The sequence below is a fragment of the Centropristis striata genome, chromosome 5 (assembly GCF_030273125.1).
Source record: "Centropristis striata isolate RG_2023a ecotype Rhode Island chromosome 5, C.striata_1.0, whole genome shotgun sequence".
In the NCBI taxonomy this organism is placed as follows: Eukaryota; Metazoa; Chordata; class Actinopteri; order Perciformes; family Serranidae; genus Centropristis; species Centropristis striata.
Window position 1 is genome coordinate 4,273,477 of NC_081521.1, and position 12,692 is coordinate 4,286,168.

General features: G+C 34.6%; 1 protein-coding gene across 11 annotated transcripts in view; it reads left to right on the forward strand.

Annotated features, from left to right (window-relative positions):
• Positions 1-1,021: 1,021 nt before the first annotated feature.
• The window catches only part of huwe1 (HECT, UBA and WWE domain containing E3 ubiquitin protein ligase 1), a 72,935-nt gene continuing 61,264 nt past the window's right edge, over positions 1,022-12,692 (forward strand). For 9 of the 11 annotated variants that reach the window (XM_059332609.1, XM_059332603.1, XM_059332612.1 and 6 more), the window contains exons 1-2: positions 1,022-1,126; positions 6,829-6,898. The gene's annotated coding sequence lies outside the window, so the exon portion shown is untranslated. Of the gene's footprint in view, positions 1,127-1,360; positions 1,530-6,828; positions 6,899-10,016; positions 10,313-12,692 lie in introns of those variants that run through there. The other 2 variants (XM_059332604.1, XM_059332605.1) reach the window with 2 other exon arrangements.

A 12,692-nucleotide genomic window follows, 5' to 3' on the forward strand; every position in this document is an offset into this window, starting at 1 on the left:
AATAGCAAAATATACAAACTCAAAAAAATATAGAGACTTGGAATAATGGGCATAACAAAATATACGGACTTGAGAAAATATAGAAAATTTGAAAAAATCTATACAAACTTGAGGGAAAAAAACGAGAAAAAAGAGAAAAGACTTGAGAAAATATACGGACTTAAAAAAATATAGAAAATTTGAAAAAATATATACAAACTCAAGAAAAAAATACAGACTTGAGAAAAAAAATATTAATAAAAATATAAAGACCTGAGAATATATACCGACTTAAGAAAAACTTATTGAAGTAAAATAAAATTCAATAAAAATATAGATATTTCCATAAACCCTGTGTATGCACATGTAATCAGTATAGCATATACCATAGACTTTATATGAATCAAAAATTAATATGGCTGTATGTACTCTTACATCACCAGCATCGTTATTTTACTATATATATTTTTTTAAATATAACCTTTATTTCACATTCATTTATAGAACATATACAGCAGTAGTGCAGTAACAGAAATAGCAGGGTAAACATTACATTAATAATATCTGAGAAACATCTAAATAATACGAAAATAAATACATAAATACAAGATGAAAATAATAACAATAGTAGTAAAATAATATATATAAAGGTTATATATATATATATATATATATATATATATATATACACAACCTTTATTTCACATGAATTTATAGAACATATAGCAGTAGTGCAGTAATAGAAATAGTCGGGTAAACTGAAATAAAAATAATGACAATAGTAGTAAAATAATAATTAATATATATCTGAGAAACATCTAAATAATACATTTAATTATTATTTTACTACTATTGTTATTATTTTCATTTCCTATTTATATATTCATTTTTGTTTTTATTTAGATGTTTCTCAAATATATATATAAAATACGAAATTGCCAGGGATCACAAGCAAAGACAAATTAAATTGTCGTTATTTGACAATAGTTGCAGGGAGTGTCTGGTCCTGGGTAAACGCAGCAGCAGCAGCAGCAGCAGCAACAGCAGGTATTCTCGCGAGATCTAAGCTCAGGTATTCTCGCGAGATCTGAGCTGCCCTACCACTCGCTAGTGCAAGATGGAGAAGCAAATGTAACACGCATTCGAGGTAAGCAGAAATACTTATTCCACAGTGTTGACATGGGTTTTAGCTCACTGCCGGCACTCATTTCTCTTCCTAAACACCTACTGTCCGCGATTCACACTCGTCACTGCGACCCTGGACCCCACAACTAGTGTCTTTTTAAGGGTAAAGTGCGGATCCTCTGCTATGTTAAACCGCCATTTTTAATGTAGCCATGATCCAACTGATAGAGCATTGTGTGTGTGCGGGGCTATCGATGCTAAGCTAGTTAGCTTCGCGCAAAAACCCGCAAACATACACACACAGACACACAAACTCCTGTTCATGTGTGTGTGTGTGTGTCTGTACAACACGTCCAAGCGGTGTCCCGGTTTCAGTGACTACTACCGGCCTTCTTTCACTGCGGGGATAACGGTATAAATACCCGGTAAGAGGTAAAATGTGTCAGTTTGCAGATTTGACTTTTGGTAATCTGCTAACGTCACTAACTAGCATCAACTCCAGCTAACGGTGGCTAACTGAATCAGAACTGCGTACTGTTGCTAGCTGCCTCAAACAATATCACTTGATTTTACACCATTATTACTCACATAGCTGACTTGGGAGTGTGACTTCTTAACCCTATAAAGCCTGAATTGCCATAAAATTCAAAATTTTCAAAACTGGAGTGTTTGTTGAACCGGCTAACATTTTTTTTAATTCAATATCAATTTTCATATATGAATTTAATTTGGATCATATTTGATACATCAGGTCTTTTTTGTGCAATTTGTTGCTCACAATTTGCTTTTCTTGAACTCACATAATCATATAAAACCTAATATTTTTAACCAAATAAAACTTTGACTTTCCTTTTAACATTTTCCTCAAACATACAAAATACTTTTTTCCATATAAAACAACATCATACATCTGCTGATATGAAGTTTTCACGCAGCAATGACTGATCCACCAGTGGAACCAGCAAATCATTTTTTTTACATCTGGTAATTTTTGTTGCTCAGTTTTTTTAATCATCAATTCATGTATTCATCAGGTTTTTCAGGAAAAGAAAATATCACACTGATGATGTAGAGGTCTTAAAAACATATGTATCAAATATGATACACTTGGCTTCATAGGGTTAAGTAAATGGTGCTCAAATTAAGGATCTATTGAAGGCCAGGACCACTTCACAGAGTCATAGGTAATATTAACGTTAATGAAGGGTTGTTGTTTGTGGGTGTAATTATTCAGGAACACGGACGTAATTTTTTGCATTTTTTCAAAAGGCCGTTTATTAAAGTGGACATAAGAGACTTCTTTAGAAGTCAAAGTGTAAATTACTCAGATTACAGCCATCCTGCAACACAACAACTGGCTCCCAATAAAGCAGCATCCACTTCAAGATCCTCCTCATCAATTACAAAGCTCTCAATAATCTTGTAAAGTGTCTTTGAGTTTTAAAGTGCTGATAAATAAAATGTATTATCATTATTATTATTATAACTGTAGAACCTCAACAATGCAGAGATTTTTAAAAAGCTAATATTTAATACACTTGATTATTTTTATTCATTATTTTCATGTGTGTTGAAAGGCAGCAACTGTTAAAAAAAACACCAACAATTAAATATTTAGGGAAAAATACAATAAAACCTCAGATTACAAATGTGACTTTATACATCCATATTATGATTAATAATAATCCACATGATAATTGTGAAACTAAGTTTTTTCCTCTATAACCATATCATATTATATATTAACGTTAATGAAGGGTTGTTGTTTGTGGGTGTAATTATTCAGGAACACGGACGTCATTTTTTGCATTTTTTCAAAAAGGCCGTTTTTTAAAGTGGACATAAGAGACTTCTTTAGAAGTCAAAGTGTAACTTACTCAGATTACAGCCATCCTGCAACACAACAACTGGCTCCCAATAAAGCAGCATCCACTTCAAGATCCTCCTCATAGAATACAAAGCTCTCAATGATCTTGTGAAGTGTCTTTGAGTTTTAAAGTGCTGATAAATAAAATGTATTATTATTATTATTATTATTATTATGACTGTAGAACCTCAACAATGCAGAGTTTTTTAAAAATCTTATATTTATTGCCAAAGAGATACACTTGATTATTTTTATTCATTATTTTCATGTGTGTTGAAAGGCAGCAACTGTTTAAAAAACACCAACAATTAAATATTTAGGGAAAAATACAATAAAACCTCAGATTACAAGTGTGATTTTATACATCCATATTCATGATAATTGTGAAACTAAGTTTTTTCCTCTAGAACCATATCATCAAAATTGATGATTGTTACACCTGCAAATTGTCACACTGTTCATGTTATGCATCAATATATTTTTGTCAGTTGACGGGTAGTAGAGATGCAGAAGGAGATACAGGAGGAGAGGCTGGAGGAGATGTAACTAGAAGAACTACTAGAAAACACAGTGAACTGAAGGAGTTTGAGTTTTATTAAAGATACTTGTGCCCCCCCCCCCCCCACCTCTGATATCAAAATTTCGTCCATGTTCAGGAAGGTGTCATAAATTAAATTAATTGATAGTGGAAGCATCACGGTCGTTAAGGCTTACGGCAACTAACACGCATCACATTTACATGTCTTTGAAAGCAGCAGTGGTGGAAGATGTATTCAGATCCTTTACTTAAGTATTAATACCACACTGCAGAATTACTCCACTACAAGTAAAAATCCTGCATTCAAAACTCACCTAAGTAAAAGTACAAAAGCATCAGAATGTACTTAATGTATCAAAAGTGTAAGTACTCTTTATGCAGAATGTCCCCACTTATATATACAGCGGGATTGAAAGCAGGATTTTTACTTGTAGTGGAGTAATGCTGCAGTGTGGTATTAATACTTAAGTAAAGGATCTGAATACATCTTCCACCACTGCTGCTTTCAAAGACATAAAGATGTAAATGTGATGCGCATTAGTTGCTGTAAGCCTTAACGACCGTGATGCTTCCACTATCAATTAATTCAATTTACGACACCTTCCTGAATAATTACACCCACAAACAACAACCCTTCATTAACATTAATATTACCTATTACTCTGTGAAGTGGTCCCAGTAACGTTAATGGTAGAGCTGGGCGATATGGGCCAAAAGTCATATCCCCATATATTTAGACTGAATATCAATATACGATATATATCCTGATATTTTTATCACAAAGTGAGAGCAAATGTTCAGTCAAAGTCAAATATGACATGTCACAAGTAGTTTTATTGAAACCGTAGAAACTAAAAGTGCACATTTAAATATAAAAATATATTCATTAAAATCGCCTTTGAAATAAAATAGGCCAATCTTTTTCTGAAATAAATATATTTATATGAGAAAAGAATAATGAACATTACAAAAGAACTAAATATGACAAATCCTAGTAAGGGCAGCATTTAAATATAATTTTTTTTTAAAAACTATATCGATATATGCAATATGGTCTAATTCCATATCACATTTTAAAATATATCGATATATTTTTTATATTGATATATCGCCAAGCCCTAATTCCAAATATATGAATGTATTATTATTTTTGTTAGCAGTATTATAATGCTGTCCAGGTAGGGCTCATTTTATCTACTCAATATACTTGTATGTGGTTTAATTTATAAACATGCAAAATCAATTGATTGTATTTTTTCACGGTAAATCTTGCCCTAAAAAGTAACTAAAGCTGGCAGCTAAATGTAGTAGTGTAGAGTAAAAAGTACAGTTTTTGCCCCTAGATGTAGTGAAGAAGAAGTATAAAGTTACATATGGATGAAGAGTATAAGTACCTCAAAACTGTGCTTAAGTAAATGTACTTGGTTGCATTACATTGAAAGCAGCTAGTGATGCGTCTCAGTGAACACAGACAAAAGTATTTTAATGTAAACTGAGAAGTGAATCTGTCAGCATCCGCTTGGACCATATCATCGTGACTAATCATAACTACATACAGTAGCTTCCTTCAATGAGATTGACAATGTATCTTGATTTTACACATCTATTACTAACATAGCTAACTTGGGAGTGTGACTTACTTGTTGTAACTTAAGTCAATGTTAATAATAGTACTCAAATTAAGGAACTATCCAAGGCCATTAATCAGAATCGGAATCTGCTTTACTGGCCAAGTATGTGTGAAACATACTAGAAATTTGACTTTGCAATGCTCTAAAATGCTCCCAGGGGTACTTAAATAGAAAAAAAGACATGGTTAAACACTGGATTTACTGAGCTGAACTTAAGGAAAAATGCACAAATAAACAAAGGCTGTACAAATATACAATTAATGACTAAACAAACAATATATACAAGTAATGGTTGATTGGTCAGATGTATTCATGAAGAGTGATACACAAATACATATATATGCATACATGTATTCATACTATTGTATTGGCAGTCTGTGGTTGTGTTTGTGTTGGGCTTACTCATATGTTACTGTGTTTTCTAATATAGATGACCACTTCACAACTTCAGAAGCTAATATTAACGTTATGTAGCCTTGTTTGTGGGTGTAATTATTCAGGGAGCTGTCCTAAATTAAATTAATTGATAGAGGAAGCATCATACAGCTATTTAGGCTTACAGCCACTAACGCACGTTTACATGTTCGAAAGCAACTAGTGATGCCTCTCAAGCCAGAAGTATTTTCTTTTTTGTGTGTGTATTTATTTTTATTGTTTTCATAACAGAAAAATATATACAAATCAGAGATAGTTGGTGGAGCTACACAGAACAATACATGTTTTTTTTGACATGAGACAAACAAAACATGAGTATAAAATAAATGGCACAGCAACAGAATAGCACTAATTTAGTTTTTAGACATTAAAATCAAGAAAAGGTTGCCAGGTTTTAAGAAAGATATCCTCTTTAAGCCAGAAGTATTTTCATGTAAACTTGTGAATCTGTCAGCTTCCCCTTTTGGTCCTTATCATCTTCAGAATCACTGACCAACAAGAGGAGTGGACTTGTTGCTAAGGATGCTGCATTCTTTATTGATTTATTATGTAAACAATGGCTGAGTTTATTAATTCATACCAGTCTGTAACTGGTACAGCAGAGTTGATGTTCTGTGATGTTCTGGATAGCAAACTTAAAAGCTCAGGCAGATGAAAAGTGGAACTTTCAAATGTTCTATCTAAAAATATGAGCATGTATTCTAGATTTGGGGCACCTATATGACAGTATGTAGTCATATACATGTTATTTAAATGAATTAATTTAAGTTCCAGACAATTTAGTGATAGTGATGGCCTGTAACACATGGCAACATTAGGCCTAGAACATGTGAAATATTAAATAAAGCACTGCTTACATTTGTTGGTTTTTAAAAATGAGACATGTAAACTTTCATTAGTTTGCACTGACATGACAAAAGCAAGCCTGAGATGGAATTTCAAACAGGTACAATAGTGTTTTGGGTTTAAATTGTATCAAAAAGTAAAGCTGTAAAGATTAATTCAAGTAAACAATAACCAGGGAATTGGTTTGAGTATCCTTTTTTGTTTAACTGTATGTAACTGATCACAAAACATTTTGCATTTTTAATAAAACTGCTTCCTACATAACCCATCAGAAAACATTATCACACCATTTTTATTTTTATACATAGTATATTTTCATAGTGAACATCTGTCAGTAAAAATATTTTGCCAATGATCAAGCTGCTTGAAATATCTTTCATATCTGATTTAGTGGTTTGTGTTTTCAGATCGTTATAAGAAACTGCAAAGCAAGCCAAGGATGACAATGGTGGAGCTATTGAACCAAAGCAGTTTCTGGTATGTAACACCTACTTATTTACTATATTGTCTGTATAATTTTGTTGTGTAAATTACCTTAAGTTCTCCATATTCCTAAAGAATTTAAAAAAAAAAGGATTGTATAGCTTCTAACATGGACATTTTACCCTGAACTCTGTAGCTCTTTTCCTCTTCCCTATTTCTGTGTCTGTACATGCAGATGGTGGATTGGCATGATTTACTGTAATTTGCATTTATCAGCTGTAGTTCACCTCCATATAACGCAACTCAGTGACACAGGGATTGTGCTGCTCATAGCAGCAGAAAATTACTTAAACTCATCAACTCTGAGAGGCTGAGCAGTATGAGTATTTAAAATGTTATACTGTATACCTGAGAATAACAAGAAATGATTCCTTTAAACACAAATTGTTTAAAATAAAATACATTAAGGGCATTCATGAGGTCTAATTTAGATTTCCACATATGCAAATTATACATGACAATGTCAATATATGTGAAAAGCCAATTTATGCTGATGTTGCAGCATCGTCTCTTGCGAACAAGGCAAAAATTTCTCATGATAATCCAGAGATGTTGCAAAAATTATTCCAGGTGGGTTCCCACCTGTTGTAATGTATGCTTTGAATTTGCTTACAAGGAAACATCTTAATGAAATAACAGGGAATAATAGGAAAAATCTAATTTTACCAAAAGATTTTTTCTTTGTTTCAGTTCAGAGGAGAACTAAGAAGGCTGGAAACATTTGTAATGCTTAGGGACAAATCAAACAGGAATAAAGGGAGCAGCTTGCTTTGCATACCTGAACTTTCAACACCTCGAAGTGTGAATACAGTTTTTCAGAGGCTTCAGATTTGATTGAATTTAAAACACTCATAATGCTACTAGATTTCTATTTATTAATATAACAAATGCAACTAATGTAAATGTTGGCTTTTACAATACAAATGTTAAACACTTTTATATGTTTGTTTTATTTTATATTTAAATTTTAGAGTCAATGAGTAACATGGTCTACCAAATAAACATCTCCTTTTTAAAATGTCAATATATATAAACCCCCAAAACAGGCAGATTATACTATTGTGGTTGTGTTTTTTGTAGCTTTATCAGGCTGGCTGAAGGAAAATTAATCAAGCACATGATTGTTTTTCGAGATTGGGACTATTAGTCGGTACTACATATTATGTTAACCTAAAATATTGATTACGGGACAACCTGGAGAGTTATCAGCATTACAGTTAATCAGTGCCATATTTGATTTGATTTGATTTATTTGGCACAGTTTTAAAATAAAGAAAAGAACACAGTCATAACAATAATACAAAATATAAATTCCAAAAAGAAAAATATTTAAATAAAAAAAGACATGCCAGGGAAGCCCAAAAAACCCTCATGGGGCTTGAATAGTGGGATTCCCTAATATAACATAATAAAAAAGAACAAGGAACATAGAATCAAACTACTGAGCTATCATTAGCTGCTAAGCCAGGATGCTGAATGGATTTTTGATTCATTGTTAGCAACTTTTAGCCATAACCAAATGTGCTATATTTAGTAAATATGCTATAAATATTGGCTTTACTTTTTCTGCATGCATCAAATATTGCAGCTGTATTGATGCATTGATGCCTCAGCAGTTTTTATTCTCCTGTCCCTGCATGTTTTAGCTTGTGATGCATATATAAAAATGCATTCCTCCATGGTGAGATCTACAGTTGTGCACCTGATAGATTTTTGATTAAAAACATTTGAAGGATTATGTAGTCATGCTCATCAGTGTTTTGGTTGTTTGTTGCGGATGCTGTCAGTTGGATACCTGAGTTGATCTTACGATGTTAAGGACCATATAAAATATTAAGTTGATGCATTTCACAGAGGGCCAATTGCCCTATATTAACATCTAGTGCATGGATTACTAGTGGCTACTCATTCACTGCCGTAACCTTATTCCCTTTTTGCACACTACCCAGAGTCATGATGACTGTGGTGCCAGCAGCTAGTACCAGGATGCTGAATGGATTTTTGATTCATTGTTAGCAAGTTTTAGCCATAACCAAATGTGCTATATTTAGTAAAATAAATGCTATAAATATGGGCTTTACTTTTTCTGCATGCATCAAATATTGCAGCTGTATTGATGCATTGATGCCTCAGCAGTTTTTATTTTCCTGTTCAGTCAGTGGCATTTTTTTTGCTTGTGATGCATATATAAATAGGCATTCCTCCATGGTGAGATTTACAGTTGTGCACCTGATAGATTTTTTTTAATTAAAAACATTTGAAGGATTATGTAGTCATGCTCATCAGCGTTTTGGTTGTTTGCTGCGGATGCTGTCAGTTGGATACCTGAGTTGATCTTACGACGTTAAGGACCATATAAAATATTAAGTTGATGCGTTTCACAGAGGGCCAATTGCCCTATATTAACATGTCGTCACCCTGTTAAAATAACTGCCTAACTCATTTTTTCAAGATTTGCATGGCTAATGGTATAGTAATAATACTGTGTGTAAATTATGTAACATAAGAGAAATAAATGACTTAGGCAATTTTTTGAACATGCCTTTGTGACTTAAGCAAGATATGGTAACACTTTATTTTGAAGGTGTCTACATAAGAGTCACACAAGTCTGTCAGAAACATGACATGACAAGTATCATGAGCATTAATGTTCCTTAAAAGTGTCATTAATGTTCATGACACATCCCATGCCATGTTTATGACACACTCATGTCACTCTTATGTAGACACCTTCAAAATAAAGTATTAGTGTCAACAATAAAACGCTGATAAACTAAACAATCTCCCTCTAGCTCTTCTTTGCTGGGTTCTTATCTGATGCCTGTGAATGTGGCAAATTGTCAAAGAAGTGATGATGTTAAAGGGGTAAAATCACATGATCTGATCAACTGAGGATGGAGGAGATTTTACCATAGGTGGCATGAGGAGATGATTTAGGCAAAAATTATAATTTTGACAAAAAATGACTTGGGCGATTATTTTAACAGTGTGACGAATAAAATCTGAAGTTGATGCGTTGGCCAGGGGGCCAGCTGCCCTATATTAACATGTAGTGCATGGATTACCAGTGGCTCCTCATTCCCTGCCCTGTAACCTTATTCACTTTTTGCACACTACCCAGAGTCATGATGACTGTGGTGCCAGCAGCTAGAGCCTCTATGTGCCATGGAAACAAGCTGCTAGATACTCTGAAAAATAACACAGCGGACGGATCAAGTCACTTCTCTAATCGAGTCTGTAGCCTGTAGTCCTTCTAGCCTGAGCTAAAAACTGAAAACAAAACTCGCAGTGTCACGTTAGACCCGTCTGACAATGATTCAGCGACTTATTATGCGTTTCTGCTCGCTATTCAACTAGCCTGCGAGCTAACGCGTGCTACGACTGACTGTCTACCGGAGGAACCGGAGGGTAAGAGCCTCGAACAAAGTAACGAGACCCGGCTCCACGTACTGGGCACACACCCATCTGAGTGTCGAGTGGAATTTACAGTTTCGTTTCTGCAGTATTTGGGGAGTGCGGGTTTGCTTTTGCGGCCTGTGCAACACCGACCTAAATTAGTGAGGAGTCAGGTCAGGACAGCATGGTGAATTTGTGAGATCTGAATTGACAGCTGTGGCAGAAATGGCTTAAAAATGCTTCATTTTTTGATAAGCTACGTTTCGTGTGTGTGCCATTTGGTTACACAGACGATTTGCTTGCGACTTGGCTCACTTTTCTATGGTGTGGTGATACTGAAATGCTTTAAAGTCTATGAGAAGAGGATCGGTAGCTCTCAGTTAGCTGGTCAGGCTAACATCAACTCGTTCCCGATCGTTTTATTCGCTGTGTTCAGCTTCCCAGCGGGTCTCTGCTTTGTGTCTGTCTAGCAGCACGTCTGCAGGAACCAGTGTCGGCTGTGACTAGTAACTGCAGATTAACTTGTGTGTAGTGACTTGTTAACAATAGGTAAATAACGTTATGCTGTTAGCTTGTTAGCTCGGTAGCTATAACTTAACCCAGGGGTGGGCAACTGGAGGCCCGGGGGCCGCATACGGCTCGCACCCTCACTTGAAGTGGCCCTCAGTACAACTACATGCATTTGAGCATGAGATCTTAAAAGTGCAGTGTGATAATGCACAAAATTACTTCTTGCAATTAATGTTGGTCTGCTGTTCTTGCACTGAAAAAAAAAAAGAAATCACAGTAAGTGGTTATTTTTATATTTGCTTCAAACCTTTTGTATTCATATTTATACTGTTCTACATGCATTTGAGCATGAAAAATGTTAATTTACTGCACTGTAAACATATTTAAAATTGCAGTTTCATCATATCTGGGTACGTGCACGGTCCTATATGTGGCCCTGTGGTAGTGTTGGTGAAAAATTGTGGCCCCCTCCAGCATTTAACTTGCCCATCCCTGACTTAACCCATAAGAACCCATGGTGACAAACACTTTAAATCCTATAGAATCTCCCATATTCAGCTTTATGCCTCACTTTGACTCATTAAATCCCTAAACAAGACTTCTCCAAAATGTGGCTGTGACTGGAAACAGAAATGTGAAAAAACAGCTAATTTCAAAAAGCTTATTTTTATTCCGAGGCGAAGTTTAAACCCATTTAACAATTCTAATCCGTTAATAGGGTGTCCTTTATTACATTTAACTTGTTCTGACCGTATTTCCTGAACAAATGAAGAGATGCAAACAAAAAGGCAAATGGTTATTTGTTTTTATTTATTATTGATTTATTGTTATTTTGATATTTAAAAGCAAATCTAAAAAATTATTTGTATGTTAAACAGCACTATTAATGTCACACTTTTGATAAATGTGAAGGAGATTTGTGTCTCTAAGCAGAAAATGTGTCTAGTTTTATTTTAAAATAAGAAACATGAACATTAATACCATGAAGGGTAGTATTAGGGGTAGTATTTAAAAAAGAAATAAATCATAGATGTGTTCTATGTGGTCCACTTGGTCTGTGGTATATCCCCCTTAATTTTCCTTTAAGGATTACTGGGTCTGGGTTCTTATGGGTTAAACCTGTCAGTGACCTGTCAGTTGAGTTGATGATGGGCGAGCATCCAGTGAGGCAGTGTGTTTTTTTATTGAGGTATCACTTGAACACGACGACCGAGGAAACGTTAGACTGGTGTTTTTAGGCCATTAAATAGGGCCCAGCCTGATTTAATTAACTTTGTGTCGTATGTAGCTAGTTAGCCCCTAGCTAATGCTACTGCCCCACTCTGCGTTGTGATGATCAGACCTTTGCTACATTAATCTAAACAAAATCCTTATTGTTATCACACTTTAACCTGTGAGTGTGAGCAAGTCAACATTGCAACATTTCTTTAAGAAAAAATACCCATTCAAAAATATAAAAATTTAAGGTTGGCAACTGTTTGTCTGTCTTTTGTTATTGCCTTAAGTATATTATTCATGCATTTCCACATAGTCAGAATACATTTTACATTAACATTTAGTCATTTAGCAGACGCTTTTATCCAAAGCGACTTACAGAAAGAAAGGGGAACAATCAAGGAATAGTGCAGTAAGAGCCATTAGTGCAGCAATAAGTGCTAGTGAGGATTCTTTAAGGAGTAGAGTTGTGGTGTGGTGCTAGGAGAGAAGATGCTCTCTGAAGAGCTGAAGGTCTTCAGGAGGTTTTTAAAGGTGGAGAGGGACGCCCCTGCTCCGGATACAGAATACACTGGAAGGCATCCTGGTATTAACTGGATGTGGTCCAATTAGTTTGCAGCTTGACCTTCAGCTTTCTTGGAAACCATAACATGTTTTTAAATGTTGG